At 40.0% G+C, this 14,722-nt stretch overlaps 1 protein-coding gene across 1 annotated transcript in view; it reads left to right on the top strand.

The window, feature by feature from the left end:
• LOC140447750 (endoplasmic reticulum transmembrane helix translocase) overlaps positions 1 to 14,722 on the top strand; it is a 153,530-nt gene that overhangs the window by 92,235 nt on the left and 46,573 nt on the right. The window lies entirely within an intron of this gene.

Here is a 14,722-nt window from a genome sequence, read left to right as displayed (position 1 = left end):
TTCTGATTCTATTCTTGCTTTTATTATTCGACCGTACAACCTCCCCACTGAGCTGATAACAGTTATTCCCCTATAATTAGAGCATTTGCGTTTATCTTCTTTCTTGAATATTGAGCTGATGTATCCAACATTCCAATCATCAGGATATTGTTGTGATATTTATTTAACTGTTGTCTTTATTCAAAGGTTCTTATTTTAATTTATTAAAAAGCACAATAATTTATATTAATTTATTTAACGAACTATACATAATTTATATAGACGAGCGTGACATTTAAATCGCGGCCGCGGGTCTTCAGATATTAACTGACTTCTTCCAAATAAAATGTCCTGTTATATACTCAGTACCGTTAGACTCGAAAAGTCGACGGCCCTCTCGACTAGACAGAGCGGCGAAATGGTCTCTCAAAACTGGTATATACATCGGCTCGTGTCCAGAAGGTTCGAATCGTTGTTTTTATAACAAAGAGGGACCCATCGTGTGTCAGGTAGGCATTACCTGAATCGGATGATTCATCTACATCCTTCGTCGAAATTTCTACAACAAAACAGAATTAGTCATAATATTTAGTTATTTCAGGCCATGATAATTATCGTAACATTGCCTCCCTCTTAAAAGATGGTTCCTCCTGGAACCTTGTCGGGACTGGAACCGGAACTGTATGCTGGTATCGGCAACTGGACCCTCTTTTACAACTTCCAGTTGTATAAAAATGACAAGGGACGGTTTTCTCTCCGCACCAGTAACTATGCGGATTGCAACAGACTAACACCTGGACTTCGGTGTCTTTGAAGATCTCCTCCACCATATTTCGGATAACCCTCCAATCTAATTGGCGGCACTCCAACTTTGGCACGGCTAACTTTTGCACGTCGGGCTCTAGTACGTGCTCTCTCAATTGAAGTAAGGCTTCCCATACATCTCGGTAGGTAGGTTGGTCACGGGCAGTGTCTTTTGTTACCAGGTAGAAAAGGCAACGTGATGCATCTTGGAGTTTCAAGGTTTTACCGGGAGCTGGCACTTGGCATTGAAGTTCTGCAACTCGACCAAACTTCCTTCGAAAGACGGATGCCAACCCTGGTGCGTCTTTGATACTGGCCAGGATGGTAAGGGCCAGCGAGTAGTCATCGGGGAGCGCGAGTAGATCTTGCTTTTCTTCAGTGGTAACACCATGTCTTGCTTTACCGGTACCTCCATAGGCACCCATGAATTCCTCAAACGTGAGGTCAGACACGTCTTGGACTTGGTTTACTTCCACTTCTTCATCTACGTCGTGGTCACCTTCGAAAGACGCCAGCCGGTTATGGTGTACTATCATCGGCTTTCCCCTCGGAATCTTGCTTATTCGGTAGATGACATCGTTGATTTTCTCCATAATTAGGTATGGGCCTTCCCAAAACTGCTGCAATTTGGGAGAACAACCTTTTCGCTTCTTGGGATTATAGAGCCAGACCTTGTCGTTCTTCTTAAAGCAACCCTTTTCGACTTGTGTATCGTACCGTTTCTTCATTCGGTCGCTAGCGATCTGAAGGTGGGAACGGACCAACTCATGTACATCGTCCATTCTTCTTCGTAATTCGATCACATAATCTTCACCTGCTACATCTTCTCCAGGTCGACACCCAAATTCTAGATCACAAGGTAGTCGCATTTCGCGTCCGAATAGGACTCTGGCTGGTGTCTGGCCTGTTGATTCGTTAACAGCAGATCTGTAGGCCATTGTGAAGAACGGAAGGTATTGGTCCCAGTCTCGCTGATGATCGAACACCATCTTTGTCAAATACTTGCCGACTGTCCTATTCATCCGTTCTACCATACCATCAGATTGCGGATGATATGCTGTAGTTCTTGTTTTCTTCATGCCTAGTCTATCACATATTCCTTGGAATAGATCGCTTTCGAAGTTCCTGCCTTGGTCACTATGTATCTCCAAAGGCACTCCAAATCGGCTGATATATTCTTGGATCAACTTATCTGCAAACGGTGGCGGCCTTCTGGTCTGGAAGTGCGTAAATCTCGACCCACTTAGTAAAGTAATCCATTACTACCAACATGTACTTGCCTCCATTTTTACTTTCTGGAAATGGCCCAGCGATATCCAAAGCTATTCTTTCAAACGGGCTTCCAACATTATATTGTCTCATAGGAGCTTTCCTTTTTCGGTAAGGCCCGTTACTCGTGGCACAAATAGTACATTTCTTACACCAGTCTTTTACGTCGTCGGAACTGTTCATCCAATAAAACCGTTCCCGAATTCGTAACTGACGAAGTACTTCTACTATTCTGCTCTTTGGGATCACCAACTGTCTTCTCTTCTCTGAACCGTCATCATTTTCCAGGACTCGTTTGAGCAAGCCATCTTCGATGATAAATGAGTCCCACTGGGCCCAATACGTCTTAACTACTGAGCATAGGTTTGATATTTCCTGCCAAGGTGGTCGACGGTTTTCCTCTTTCCATTTTCGGATTTTCTGTATAACTAGATCTCTCTCTTGTTCTTCCCTTATCTTAGTAGGCGTCCAGTCGTCGTTGACAATCGTCGTTCTTAGCACTGCTGCTTCCTTGGATTCCGTTTTGTTGCAGTGGGAACACTCTGCTGGGCATGGCCTTCTGGAAAGAGAATCAGCGTTTCTGTGGCTAACTCCGGCCCGGTGCTCAATCTTAAAATCGTATTCTTGGAGTCGTTCGATCCACTTGGCTATCTGACCCTCTGGATTCTTAAACTGCATCAACCATTTAAGGGCGGCATGGTCGGTTCGGATTAGAAACTTCCTACCATAAAGGTATTGATAGAAGTGCTCTACTGATTTCACTACTGCTAGAAGTTCTCTTCTCGTGACGCAATAATTCCGCTTAGGTTTTGAAAGAACTTTACTAAAATATCCGAGGACTCGTTCCTGTCCTCCTTGAATCTGAGACAGCACTCCTCCAATTCCCACATTACTTGCATCCGTATCTAAGATGAACTCTCCTTCTGGCAGTGGATACCCTAAAATTGGTGCTGTTATTAGATGCTTTTTTAAGGTCTCAAAGGCATTTTGGCAGTCTGTATCCCAGCGGTATTCTCTTGCTTCCTCTGTAAGTCGCGTTAATGGCTTAGCGATATCTGCAAACTTCTTAATAAACCTCCGGTAGTAAGTACATAGTCCAAGAAAACTTCTCACTTGATGTTTGTCAGTTGGTTTTGGCCATTCCTTAATGGAATCGATTTTTCCCTTATCCACGGCCACTCCTTCTTTACTGACTATATGACCCAGATAATTGACTTTACCCTGAAATAGCTGGCACTTCTTGGGGTTTAGCATCAATTGGGCAGCTTTAAGTCGATTAAAAACGTTTTCTAAATTCTTCAAATGTTCTTCGAATGTCTCTCCCAAGACGATTATGTCATCTAAATACACCAGGCATGTTTTCCAAGATAACCCTCTCAACACATTTTCCATAAGCCTCTCAAATGTCGCAGGAGCATTACAGAGTCCAAATGGCATAACGTTGAATTGCCACAATCCAGATCCTGTGGTGAAGGCTGTCTTTTCTTTATCTACTGGGTCCATTTCTACCTGCCAGTATCCAGACTTCAAATCCAAAGTAGAAAATAGTTTACTTCCAGCCAATGTGTCATCGATCCGAGGCAGAGGATAACTATCTTTCTTGGTAACGTTGTTCAGCAAACGGTAATCCACACAGAACCTCGTCGTTCCGTCTTTCTTCTTAACCAGGACCACCGGAGAGACCCATGGGCTCGTAGAAGGTTCTATCACCCCGTCTTTCTTCATTTCCTGAACAATCGTTTCAGCTTCCTCTCTTTTCGCCTGCGGTAATCGTCGAGCTGTTTGACGAATTGGCTTAGCATTACCAGTATCAATTTTATGCTTAACAACGGTAGTTCTTCCCGTCTTTCCTCCTTTCGGTACGAAAAGATCACGATACTGCCGAAGAAATTCCCTTAATTTCCTTTTTTTAATCTGATTCAGAAACTGTCCTGCAACTGCAACCATTTGGTCGAATTTGTCGTTGGAATTATCAGATGTTGTCGCCTGACGGATTATGGATGTCACAGGTACACAAGTTCCTACTTTTGTCTCTTTCTTTATGGTCACTGGGTAGTCATTGACATTGATAAGCCTCACAGGAATTTCCTTAGCCAAAGTCACCAATTCCTTTCCAATTATGATTCCACGGCCAACCTCATCGTCGTTGTTCCAAGGCTCCATCATAACAGGTCTCCCTTCGTCCACAATTCCCTATAGCCGCGCTACTATGATCGTTTCGCTTCTCGCAGGCAGGACTGTATCTTCTTTAATGGCTGCTTGCACAGTGTTGTCATTATGTGGATGGAGAAATACTTCCTCGTTGCCAACTTTGATTACCTTATTCTTAAAATCCAATTGGAATCCATGCATATTCATTACGTCCATTCCTAATATAACATCCTCTTCGATGTCAGCAACTATAACAGTATGGACAAACTTTTCTGCTCCAATTCCCAATTGTACCTGGATTTCTCCATGAATGTTGGCATTTTCACCTGTAGCGGTCCGAAGTCGCAATCTCGTTGGTAACAGTTTCTTTCGGCTGTTTATAACTGTCGGGCGTATAATGGTTCTGGTCTCTCCGGTATCCACCATCAACGTATGCTTTTTACCATTTATGTCTCCATCTACATATACACTATCTTCACGACATTTCAAAGAAGCTATTAGTATGAGAGCGTCTTTGGAAAAGTTCTGGGTCGAACCTGCCCCCCTAAGGCTGACCCGTTCTAGTTTTCCTGATGGTGAGTTTCTTGATTTGCGTCGTACCTAGGGTGTTTACAGGAGCTTCGTACGTGTCCTATTTCGCCACAATTCCAGCATCTGATGGTCTTCGTTTTCTTATATGTCATGCTTTTCATCATATTAACGAGCTGGTCAAGTTTATCTTCATCTCCTTCCTCTTTTACAGTCCTAACTTTACTGTACCCGCCAGAGGCCTGCATAGCTGACTCGTATTCGAGGGCGGCGGATAAGACATCAACCAGCGTCTTGTGACGAGCTAATCGCAGTGTTCTCTGCATTTCATGATCACGAAGACCATCAATAAACGTTTGAACGGCCAATTTTTCCATCATGTCTTCGGGAGCTGTTGGATAAGCGTATCGTACTAATCTGGCAATATCTACCTCGTATTCTTGAAGAGCCTCATCTTTCTTCTGTCTACGATTTTTAAGCTGTGACTGATATACATGCTCCAAATGTTCGTGGCCATATCGCATATTTAACCTCTTCTTCAGTTGTTCGAAATCATCGGTCTCCTCTACGGCTATGGTCTGAAGCACATCTAAGGCATCTCCTCGAAGAGCGATAGTCAGGTTTACAGCCTTTTCTTTTTCAGACCATCCATTTGATCTTGCAGCTGATTCGAACTGTTTCATGTAGTTGTTCAATGACGATTTTCCGTCATAAGTTGGGACTTTCACATGGACAGAACCTCCACTTCCTTCAAATTTCGGCCGTATTTCCAACTTACATTTCGTCTCGTCTTCTTTTATCTCCACTGTAATCGGATTGTTACCTCTCTCTGCTGTCCCTGTTTCCTCCATCTTCCTTTCCATCTGTTTAATCTTTTCTTCGAAGGCCAACATATCGGCAGCAACTTGATTTTTTAACGAAGACATTCTATCGTCCAGGGCAGACATCTCAGAAGTGACTTTAGAGATTTCCGAAGAGATGTTAGCAGAAACTTTGCATTCCAGAGAAGAAATCTCGTTAGAAACTTTGTTCTCCAATGATGCGATGTCACCAGAAACTTTCAAAATATCGTCAGAAACTTTGTTCTCTAATGATGCGATGTCGCCAGAAACTTTCGCAATCGACGAGATAACAGCAACATGCTTGTCTTCAAATATATAAGTTTCCGGATCCAAACCTTCTTCTTTTAAAGCGTTCTTTAGTCGTTGGACTAAATCAGCCTTTTTCCTGGTAGAAGCTAATTCCCTATCTTCAAGATGCCTTCTTAAATCCGTAACTGTGAGCTCATAAATCGTAGCCATTTTTACAAGTTATTTTATATTCACTTGTAATTTATTTTCGCAATTTATCTTAAGTATTCCACTGTTCTGACACCATTTGTTGTGATATTTATTTAACTGTTGTCTTTATTCAAAGGTTCTTATTTTAATTTATTAAAAAGCACAATAATTTATATTAATTTATTTAACGAACTATACATAATTTATATAAACGAGCGTGACATTTAAATAGCGGCCGCGGGTCTTCAGATATTAACTGACTTCTTCCAAATAAAATGTCCTGTTATATACTCAGTACCGTTAGACTCGAAAAGTCGACGGCCCTCTCGACTAGACAGAGCGGCGAAATGGTCTCTCAAAACTGGTATATACATCGGCTCGTGTCCAGAAGGTTCGAATCGTTGTTTTTATAACAAAGGGGGACCCATCGTGTGTCAGGTAGGCATTACCTGAATCGGATGATTCATCTACATCCTTCGTCGAAATTTCTACAACAAAACAGAATTAGTCATAATATTTAGTTATTTCAGGCCATGATAATTATCGTAACAATATTTTGTCCTTTTAAGCATTTCTTATAGTTGAACCAACATTTCATGTAATATTTTTGGTCCATATTTTATCAAATTAACTCAATTGGGATGTCTCCAGGTCCTGCTGCTTTACCGTTTTTCGATCTTTTGAGGGCATCGCTTAACTCTTCGGTTGTTATCTCAATTATTTCTGTATGTTCGGATATTTCTTCCATTTCGATCTCTTGGAATTTACATCTATCCTCTGTCAGTAAGACCTCATAATGGCGTTTCCACTGTTTTAGATCTATTAACTGTAAGTTAGATTTTTCCTTACCTTCCCTCCGGAGAGACTTTCTCACCTTCCACGCTTGTCCAACTCTTGTTCGACCCATATACCTATCCACCTCTGCACATCTTCAATTCCACATGTCATTTTTACTTTTCGCTACTTCTCTTTTTACATCTCGGTTTAATTTTTTATATATGTTGTAATCTTCCTCCTTTCTCGTTGACATCCATTTCTGATAAGCAGTTTTCTTCTTGTTTACTAACGTTTGCATATTCTGCGACCACCATTCTTGATTTTTTGTTTCATATTTGTCTTTATACCCCAAAGCTTCACTTGCAGCCTCATGAATGCATGAATGCTAGTATAATTCTTCCGCTGATACATTTTCTCGATCCACATTTTGTAATTTTGTGGCCAGTCGTAATTTGTAAATTAATTTCGTTGAATCTTCTTTTAAGCTTTCTAGGTTATATTTAGGAGATGTTACTTCTTGTCCCTTTTCTATATTCTGTACCTGAGTGGTATTGTTTTTGCGATAGTTAACTATCACATTGGCCATAAGTAAACGATGGTCGGATTCACATTCTGATCCACGGTATACCCTTACGTCAGTTGTTTTCAGCTGGGAAGTTTGACGTTGGATTACATAGTCGATTATCGAGCGCAGATTCCTACTAGGTTGTATCCATGTAAATTTTTGGATGTCTCTATGTTGAAAAAAGCCATTCATAATTTTGAGAGACATTGTTTCACAAAAATTTCTAAGACGCATTCCGTTGTCATTGGTTATTTGTTCCCCATACCTTCCTACGACTCTGTTATTTTCTTCTCTCCCTATTCTGCCGTTTAAATCTCCTAGTATAAAGATTTCACAGTTTTCTTTAACTTCAGAGAGTATTTCATTCATCTTGTTGTAGAAATCGCCTTTACTTTCTGGATCTGCATCTTCATTTGGGGCATACACTCCGATAATTACGATGTTTTGCCCATTCTTTTTCATTTCCAGTATTAGCAGTTGTTCATTTACTTCGGTCCACGATTTAATATCGTTTTTAAGATTTTTTTGAATGGCAATACAGACTCCTCTCTTAGCTCTGTTATCTTTACTCAGTCCACTGTAGATATGTATATTCTCCTATCTCTTCATTTCCTTTTCCCTTTTTCTTGGTCTTGGTGAGAATACACATATCTATTTTTCTTTCCGCTAATTCTTTAAATACTTCTGCTTGTTTGGTTCTAAGTCCTTGTACATTCCATGTAGCCAATATCATTTTCCTTTTCCGTTGCATTAGTCGTCTTTGTTTTGATCCATCCTTTGTATTCCGAGGCTTTTGGTATTTTTAGCATTTATTTCTTTTGACAAGGGATGAGTTGCTAGCCCATCGCCTCAACCCTCCTCGTTTATCAGGGGCTTGGGACCGGCACCGGCATTTACTGAGCTACTCAATCCACCCAGCACTTACCGGAGGAGGAGTTATTTACTTTCCTTTGCTTTACTTTAATTTACAATTTAATAAAAATATAAAAAGAATAGTAGGAAAATGTAACTTGTCTTTCACACACAATACAAAAAATCCAAAACGCTAATTGAATAATTAAATTACCACTTTAAATATGTAGAACACAATAATTATTGTATAAATACACAATAATTAATAATATTTCTCATTTAGATATAGATACCTAATATTAGGCTTATGAAAAAAGTAGACAGAACGAGTCTGTTGCGAGTAGCATGCGCCTACAGGACTGTATGTGCGGCGGCCTTGTGGACTATCACGGGTTGTGTTCCTCTGCATGAGAGAAGAGAGCATTTGACAACAGCTATAAAAAACAGAAGAAAGGGAAATATCAATTACGATGTTGAGACCAAGATGCTAATCCCGGGCCTAAGGGACTGGGTAGTTTATCTGTTTTAGGGCGTATCTTCATAGGTTCAGAAAGACAGATCAAGATAAATGCCTATACTTTTTTTTTTGACTGAGGTGGAAAGATTCGTAAAATCGACTAGGGAAGGTGTCCCTAGTACTGTTGGATTCAACCAAAAAGGACCAGAGACATACGCCGACGGCACGATGTCAAACTATGTGACAGAGGGCCCCCTTCGGACATCCCTGCCAGGTCGCCTACCAACTAAAACCACCCCCTCTTCGACCCGTGGTATCTCTGGACGAGTTCATTAGCGAACGAAACATGGGGATACCACGCGCAGACTGGGTTAAAGGTGCCCTTAGGGCTATTTATTTTAGTTACAGCACTTACCTAAAAGCAGTAAGCGTGTAGGAAGGAGACCTAGTTCCCAAGCGGAGAAACTTGAGAGCTTAAAAAAGGGGGGTTACCGTAAAGGGTAACATTTGGTACATTTTTGTACAGAAAAGAAAAAGAAAGAAATAAAAAAGAATGTTTATGTTTTTTTTTATTATTTATTTTTGTATTTGACCCCTCACCCAGCTTGTTCGGCTCTTTCTATTATAGTCTTCCTTTTCATGATACCTGTTATATGGTTAATTATATATTAAAAATTCTCTTTGCTGGTCATTGCAATCTGCATGATGTTGTTGGGCGCGATCACGCCGAATCTATTCTGCAGCCTTTGTTGTTCGTAGGCGAAAACATTGCACCGGAAGATGCAATGTTCCGCATCGTCCCTCTCATCACACGAGGTGCATATGTCATCGTTGGTTTTTTTGATGCCATATGTGTAGGATCTGAAAGATCCATGACCGGTCAGGAACTGAGTAAAATAGTAATTTACTCTTTTAAATTTACAGTTGTACCATGCTACAACATCGGGGATAAGCGTTTTGGTCCAACGAGCCTTCGTGGTCTGTACCTCCCATTCTCTTTGCCATTCTATAAGCATGTTCACTCGTATGGTCCTTCTTACCTGAGGTAGGTGACCGTCGTGGGCTTCACACAGCATTTGTCTTTCTTTGACAAGCAGGTGGATGGGGAGCGTTCCCGCAATTACCTGTAAGGCCAGCGTAGAAGTGGTTCGGTACGCGCTCACCACTTTTAAAAAGGGCTTCCTTTGGGCTCTTGTTGTAATATCTTTGTACTTCTGCTATTTTAGTACGTTAATCCAAACGGGAGTTTCATATAGAAGGGTCGATTGCACTACTTGAAGGTACAATTTTCTCTTGTTACTGCTGGGCCCTCCTATGTTGGGTATTATTCTTTGGATAGCTGCCGTCCGTTTATCCGCCTTCTTAACCACTCCTAACAGGTGTTTCGTATACCTCAGGCCTCTGTCCGACAGAGGATGGACAGGTCGAACTGTCGAGGGACTGTTTCATCTAGCTGCCGACCGAGAATCATTTCATCAGCTTGTCAATATGACCATAGCCAACGCTTGAATACAAGCACGGCACACAAAGAAGAAGAAGAAGGCCTCTGTTCAGGTCGATGCCTAAATACCTCGCGCAGTTCGTCGGCTCTAATTGGCTATTGCCTATTTGGAAGGTCAGGTCGGGCCCATTCCTTGGAGCTTTAAGGATGACCACTTCTGTCTTGTGGCCTGCGAGTTCGAGGTCATTATTTTCCATCCACCTGTTCACTTTCTTGCAGCATTCGTTTACAATTTCCACAAGGTCCCAGTGCCTGTCGTTAGTGACCAATATGGCAAGGTAATCTGCATAGGCTACTGCCATGGTGTCTCTCCCATAGTCGATGTTTAAGACCCCATTGTACAAGACATTCCACAACGTTGGGCCTAGCACGGAACCTTGCGGTACGCCGGCTGTTAGTTTCATCTCAACATTTCTGGCCACTAAAACATATCTCTCGCATAAATATAGTTTTATAATATTGATCAAATATCCCGAGACTTCAGCGGTTTCTAATTTAGTAATAATATGGTTCCAGTTGGCAGAGTTAAAAGCGTTCTTTACATCAAACATTACTAGAGCGGCCCATCTTTTTCTGCTGTTCTTCACAGTGTCTGTAATATGCTTGACCGCATCTATAGCAGATTTTGCTTTCCTGAACCCGTATTGTCTGCTTGAGATGATGTCATTTTCTCTCAGCTCTTCTTCAAGGCGCTTCTTAACAATATTCTCATATAGTTTTCCCAGGCAGTCGAGGAGGCATATCGGTCTATAGGCTGTGGCTTCTTCCGGGTCTTTACCGGGTTTGAGTATTAGAGTTAGTCTCGCGAGCTTGAGCTGGTTAGGAAACTCTTGTCTTGCCAGCAGCTGATTCAATATTGCTCTAATAGCTTCTTGTTGTGTTTTTTAACTACCAGTTTTATCGCCCCTGGTGGGCCACGATCGTGTCCAGGGGACTTACCTACTTTAATGGACTCTGCAGCTTTGATGAGTTCTGCATTACTTATCTGCTCCGGACAGATATGTGTATTGTACGTATGTTCAATGCTGGGCTTGTTGGGAAAGAGGGTGTTCGCTATGTCTCTTCTTCTATCATCGCACAGGTTGTATGGGGTCTCGAACCTCAGCGTTTTGGTGGCTATTCGATAGGCTTCGCCCCACACGTCATTTTCCAGCGCCTCGCACAAGTCCTGCCAACATGTGCGCTTTGACCTCTTTATAAGTTTGTTTAATTCGCTCTTGGCGCGTTTATATTCTTCTTTCGTCTGCTGGTTCCTGTTTCTCTGTGCGATTCGCCTGGATCTAAGTCATTCTGTCCGTTTTGACTGAATTTCGTCATTCCACCAGTAGGGTACGGTGTATGAGGCGGTTTTGCTCCTGCTGCTTAATTTGTATGCCGTAGTAATGGAATTCCTGAAGGTGGAAAAGTCAGTAGTTTGTTCCTGTAGATTGCTAATCAACTCCACAAATCTTGCTTTGTTGAAGTCAAGTACCTTTCTGCCATTCTTTTTTGTTACCTTTGTGCCAATCTCGAAGACGATGTACTTAGGGAACGTTGTACTTATGAACTTAAAATAAGTTTATTGACGTTTCAATTTTTGATCTTTGATCTTACACTGATAACTTGTTTATACTCCCACAATTAATAGAAAAAAGAATAGCGGTTGGTACTGAAGTACATCTAGCCTTCATCGACCTAGAAAAGGCGTATGATACAGTTCCAAGACTTAAATTGTGGCAAGCTTTATACAACAACTCGGCATTAGTCCATACCTTTTAGGAATAATCACAGAAGTATACAGGGATACTTACCTAAAAATCGGAAATAGACTATCAGAGCCAATAAAAGTAACTAAAGGACTAAAACAAGAATGCAGTATGTCACTCTTACTGTTTAATTTATATATTGAGGCAGCCCTCCAAAATTGGAAAAACCAATGCCAGGGAATGGGAATCCCCATAGGAAATGACGTACTGTTCTACCTGAACTTTGCGGATGACCAAGTCGTCCTAGCTCAAGATTCTTCTGATCTAGAATTTATGATAAAGCGTATATAGGTACAGAGAATATGTAAAATTGGGGTTACAAGTTACCATGAAGAAAACAGAATATTTAGTTATCAATTCAGATGCAAGGTTTGAAGGGTTGATAGACGAGGACGTGGAAATCAAACAAGTGGAAAAATTTAATTTGGTGCACTCATTGCTAAGAACGGCTTGGGAGAAACCGAAATTAAATGCCGAATTAATCAGGGACGTAAAATTGTAGGATGTCTGAACTCCTTATGGTGGGATCGAAACATTTCCAAAAGGAACAAAAAAAGAATAGGGCAAACCATGGTTGAATTAGTTCTTTGTTATGACTCTGAAGTATGAACAATTAATGCAGACCTGAAGAGAAGATTGTTGGTACTTGAAATGGATTATTTAAGAAGAAGTCCTAGAGCATCAAGGCAGGAAAGAAAGACCAACGAATCTATAAGAAATAACATGAATGCTACAGAAACGGTCATTGACAGAATAAAAAGGAGAGGTTCAAAATGGTTTGGATACATTGAGAATGCCTGACAAACGTTGGCCTCAAAAACTTCACAAATGGAAGCCTCCTGGAAGAAGAAAAAGAGGTAGCTCTCGACGCTCATGGAATGAAGGAATTAGAAGAGCGATTGAATCGAGAGGTTTGGAGGAGGAGCATGCCTTGGACCGGGAGGATTGGCGGAGGAGAACGGGAATACGACGATAGCCGTCTCCAAAATGTATAGTAGTTATAAGTTGGATTAATGTCAAACGTCAATAAACTTATTTTAACCTTTAATTGTGGCTTATTGCCATTAAAATAGTAATTACTTTAAAATGCTACAAGAAATAGCTTCAGAACAATAGATAAGATCTAGATAAGAGAAAGGAGTGTTCCTAAAATATCGTCATCCTTACAGCGGCCACCCCACTTTCGGAGTACGGTACGTGCGACAGTCAACTGCGCGCAAGTAAGAGAAGGTGGTTTTAGTTGGTAGGCAGGATAATAGATACCTGAATCTTTGGAACTGCTATCTTTAGTACTTTAAGTTAAACTAAAACCCAAATTTTAGTGACTCAAAATGGAGGTAGCATAAAAAAATTTCAAAACCCCCCACTCAGACAAATTCTGGGTGCGCCACTGGCTGGCGTGGACATGTTGGTGTTGTACCGAAGTCGGCAATATGGATATGTCGAGTTTTGCATCTAGAGCTTGTTTTGTATCCTGAATATTTCATCTAAGATGTCGAATATTAAATTCATGGTTCAACACATCTCACACATACACACACAACACACACTAACACACAAACAAATCGGACAAAAACCGTCACGAAGAGAAATTTTGCGTATAAATTATACACCACATAACAGATAACACACACACCACATAACAGATTAATTATTGCCCTCCTAAAAACGACAAGTAAAATAATTTACTTTAATTTACAATTTAATAATTTACTAACATACGTTTATAGGATTTTTCATATAAAAATGATTGCACGTCATTCAAGATTTACGGCGTCAGAACACCACATCGTTGCCAAAACATCAGAATAGTTAGTAACAGGTGGAATTTTTAAAATGTCAAATATTTGTCAAACTGTTATATTAACAGTAAATAAACTTAGTTTTAAGACTACTTCTTAACACACTAAAATACATAAGAAAACATTTCAATACAAAATTATATATTTTAAATTTTAAACTTACCTCTTTTAGAGCATTAATAGTAAAAACTTCCCGCCATTATTTCTTGTTCAAAATAATCTATCTTATATGAAAACTTATCAGTTTTCTACAGACTATTTAGTTGTTTGGCATAGCACAATCACAATACACAACAGTAATTAGTTTTTAAAGCTATTAATCTAAATTTAATATGTACCTATTTATAAATACAATTTATTAATATATAATATATTATGATTAAATTGTGTAAAAAATCAAAATATAAACAAAATTCTTACTCTAAAAAACCGGCAACACTTTATACAATTTTGCCACACGCTGAACTGTCATTAAAATTTGAAGTACTCCCGTATCAGCTGCGTACAATTGTCAAATCTATTTAATTTAATTTAAAATTATTAGAAATAAAGAGTTATTTCATAAAATTTATGTTATTAATAACAAATGTTTTTGGTTATTTAATCAATATAATTCTAAAATTCCCAATGTAATGATGATTACATTTTTCGGATTAGTATAGCATGTTGACGCCTATGAAAGATCGAGCAGCAGCTCCGTATGGGGTTCGTATGATTAGCTGTGTTAGGAAAATTTGAACTCTAAGGTTGACGTTCTGGAAATTTTAAATATAATGGACGTGACTTTATATAAATTGTGACGTGCAACGTTTTTACTTTGAAAAATGGTATAGTCTGGCATACGCCAGATAATGATACGTCCCACTCCATTTTTATTGGCTGGCGTGGACATGTTGGTGTTTGCTCCGAAGTTGGCTATATGTATATATCGAGTTTTGCATCTAGAGCTTGTTTTGTCAAATCCTGATTATTTCATGTAAGATGTCGACTTTTATAATAAAACTGTACAGTT

Source organism: Diabrotica undecimpunctata, chromosome 8, assembly GCF_040954645.1.
Source record: "Diabrotica undecimpunctata isolate CICGRU chromosome 8, icDiaUnde3, whole genome shotgun sequence".
In the NCBI taxonomy this organism is placed as follows: domain Eukaryota; kingdom Metazoa; phylum Arthropoda; class Insecta; order Coleoptera; family Chrysomelidae; genus Diabrotica; species Diabrotica undecimpunctata.
The sequence above is the reverse complement of the archived record's forward strand: the minus strand, read 5'-3'. Positions and strand labels throughout refer to the sequence as shown.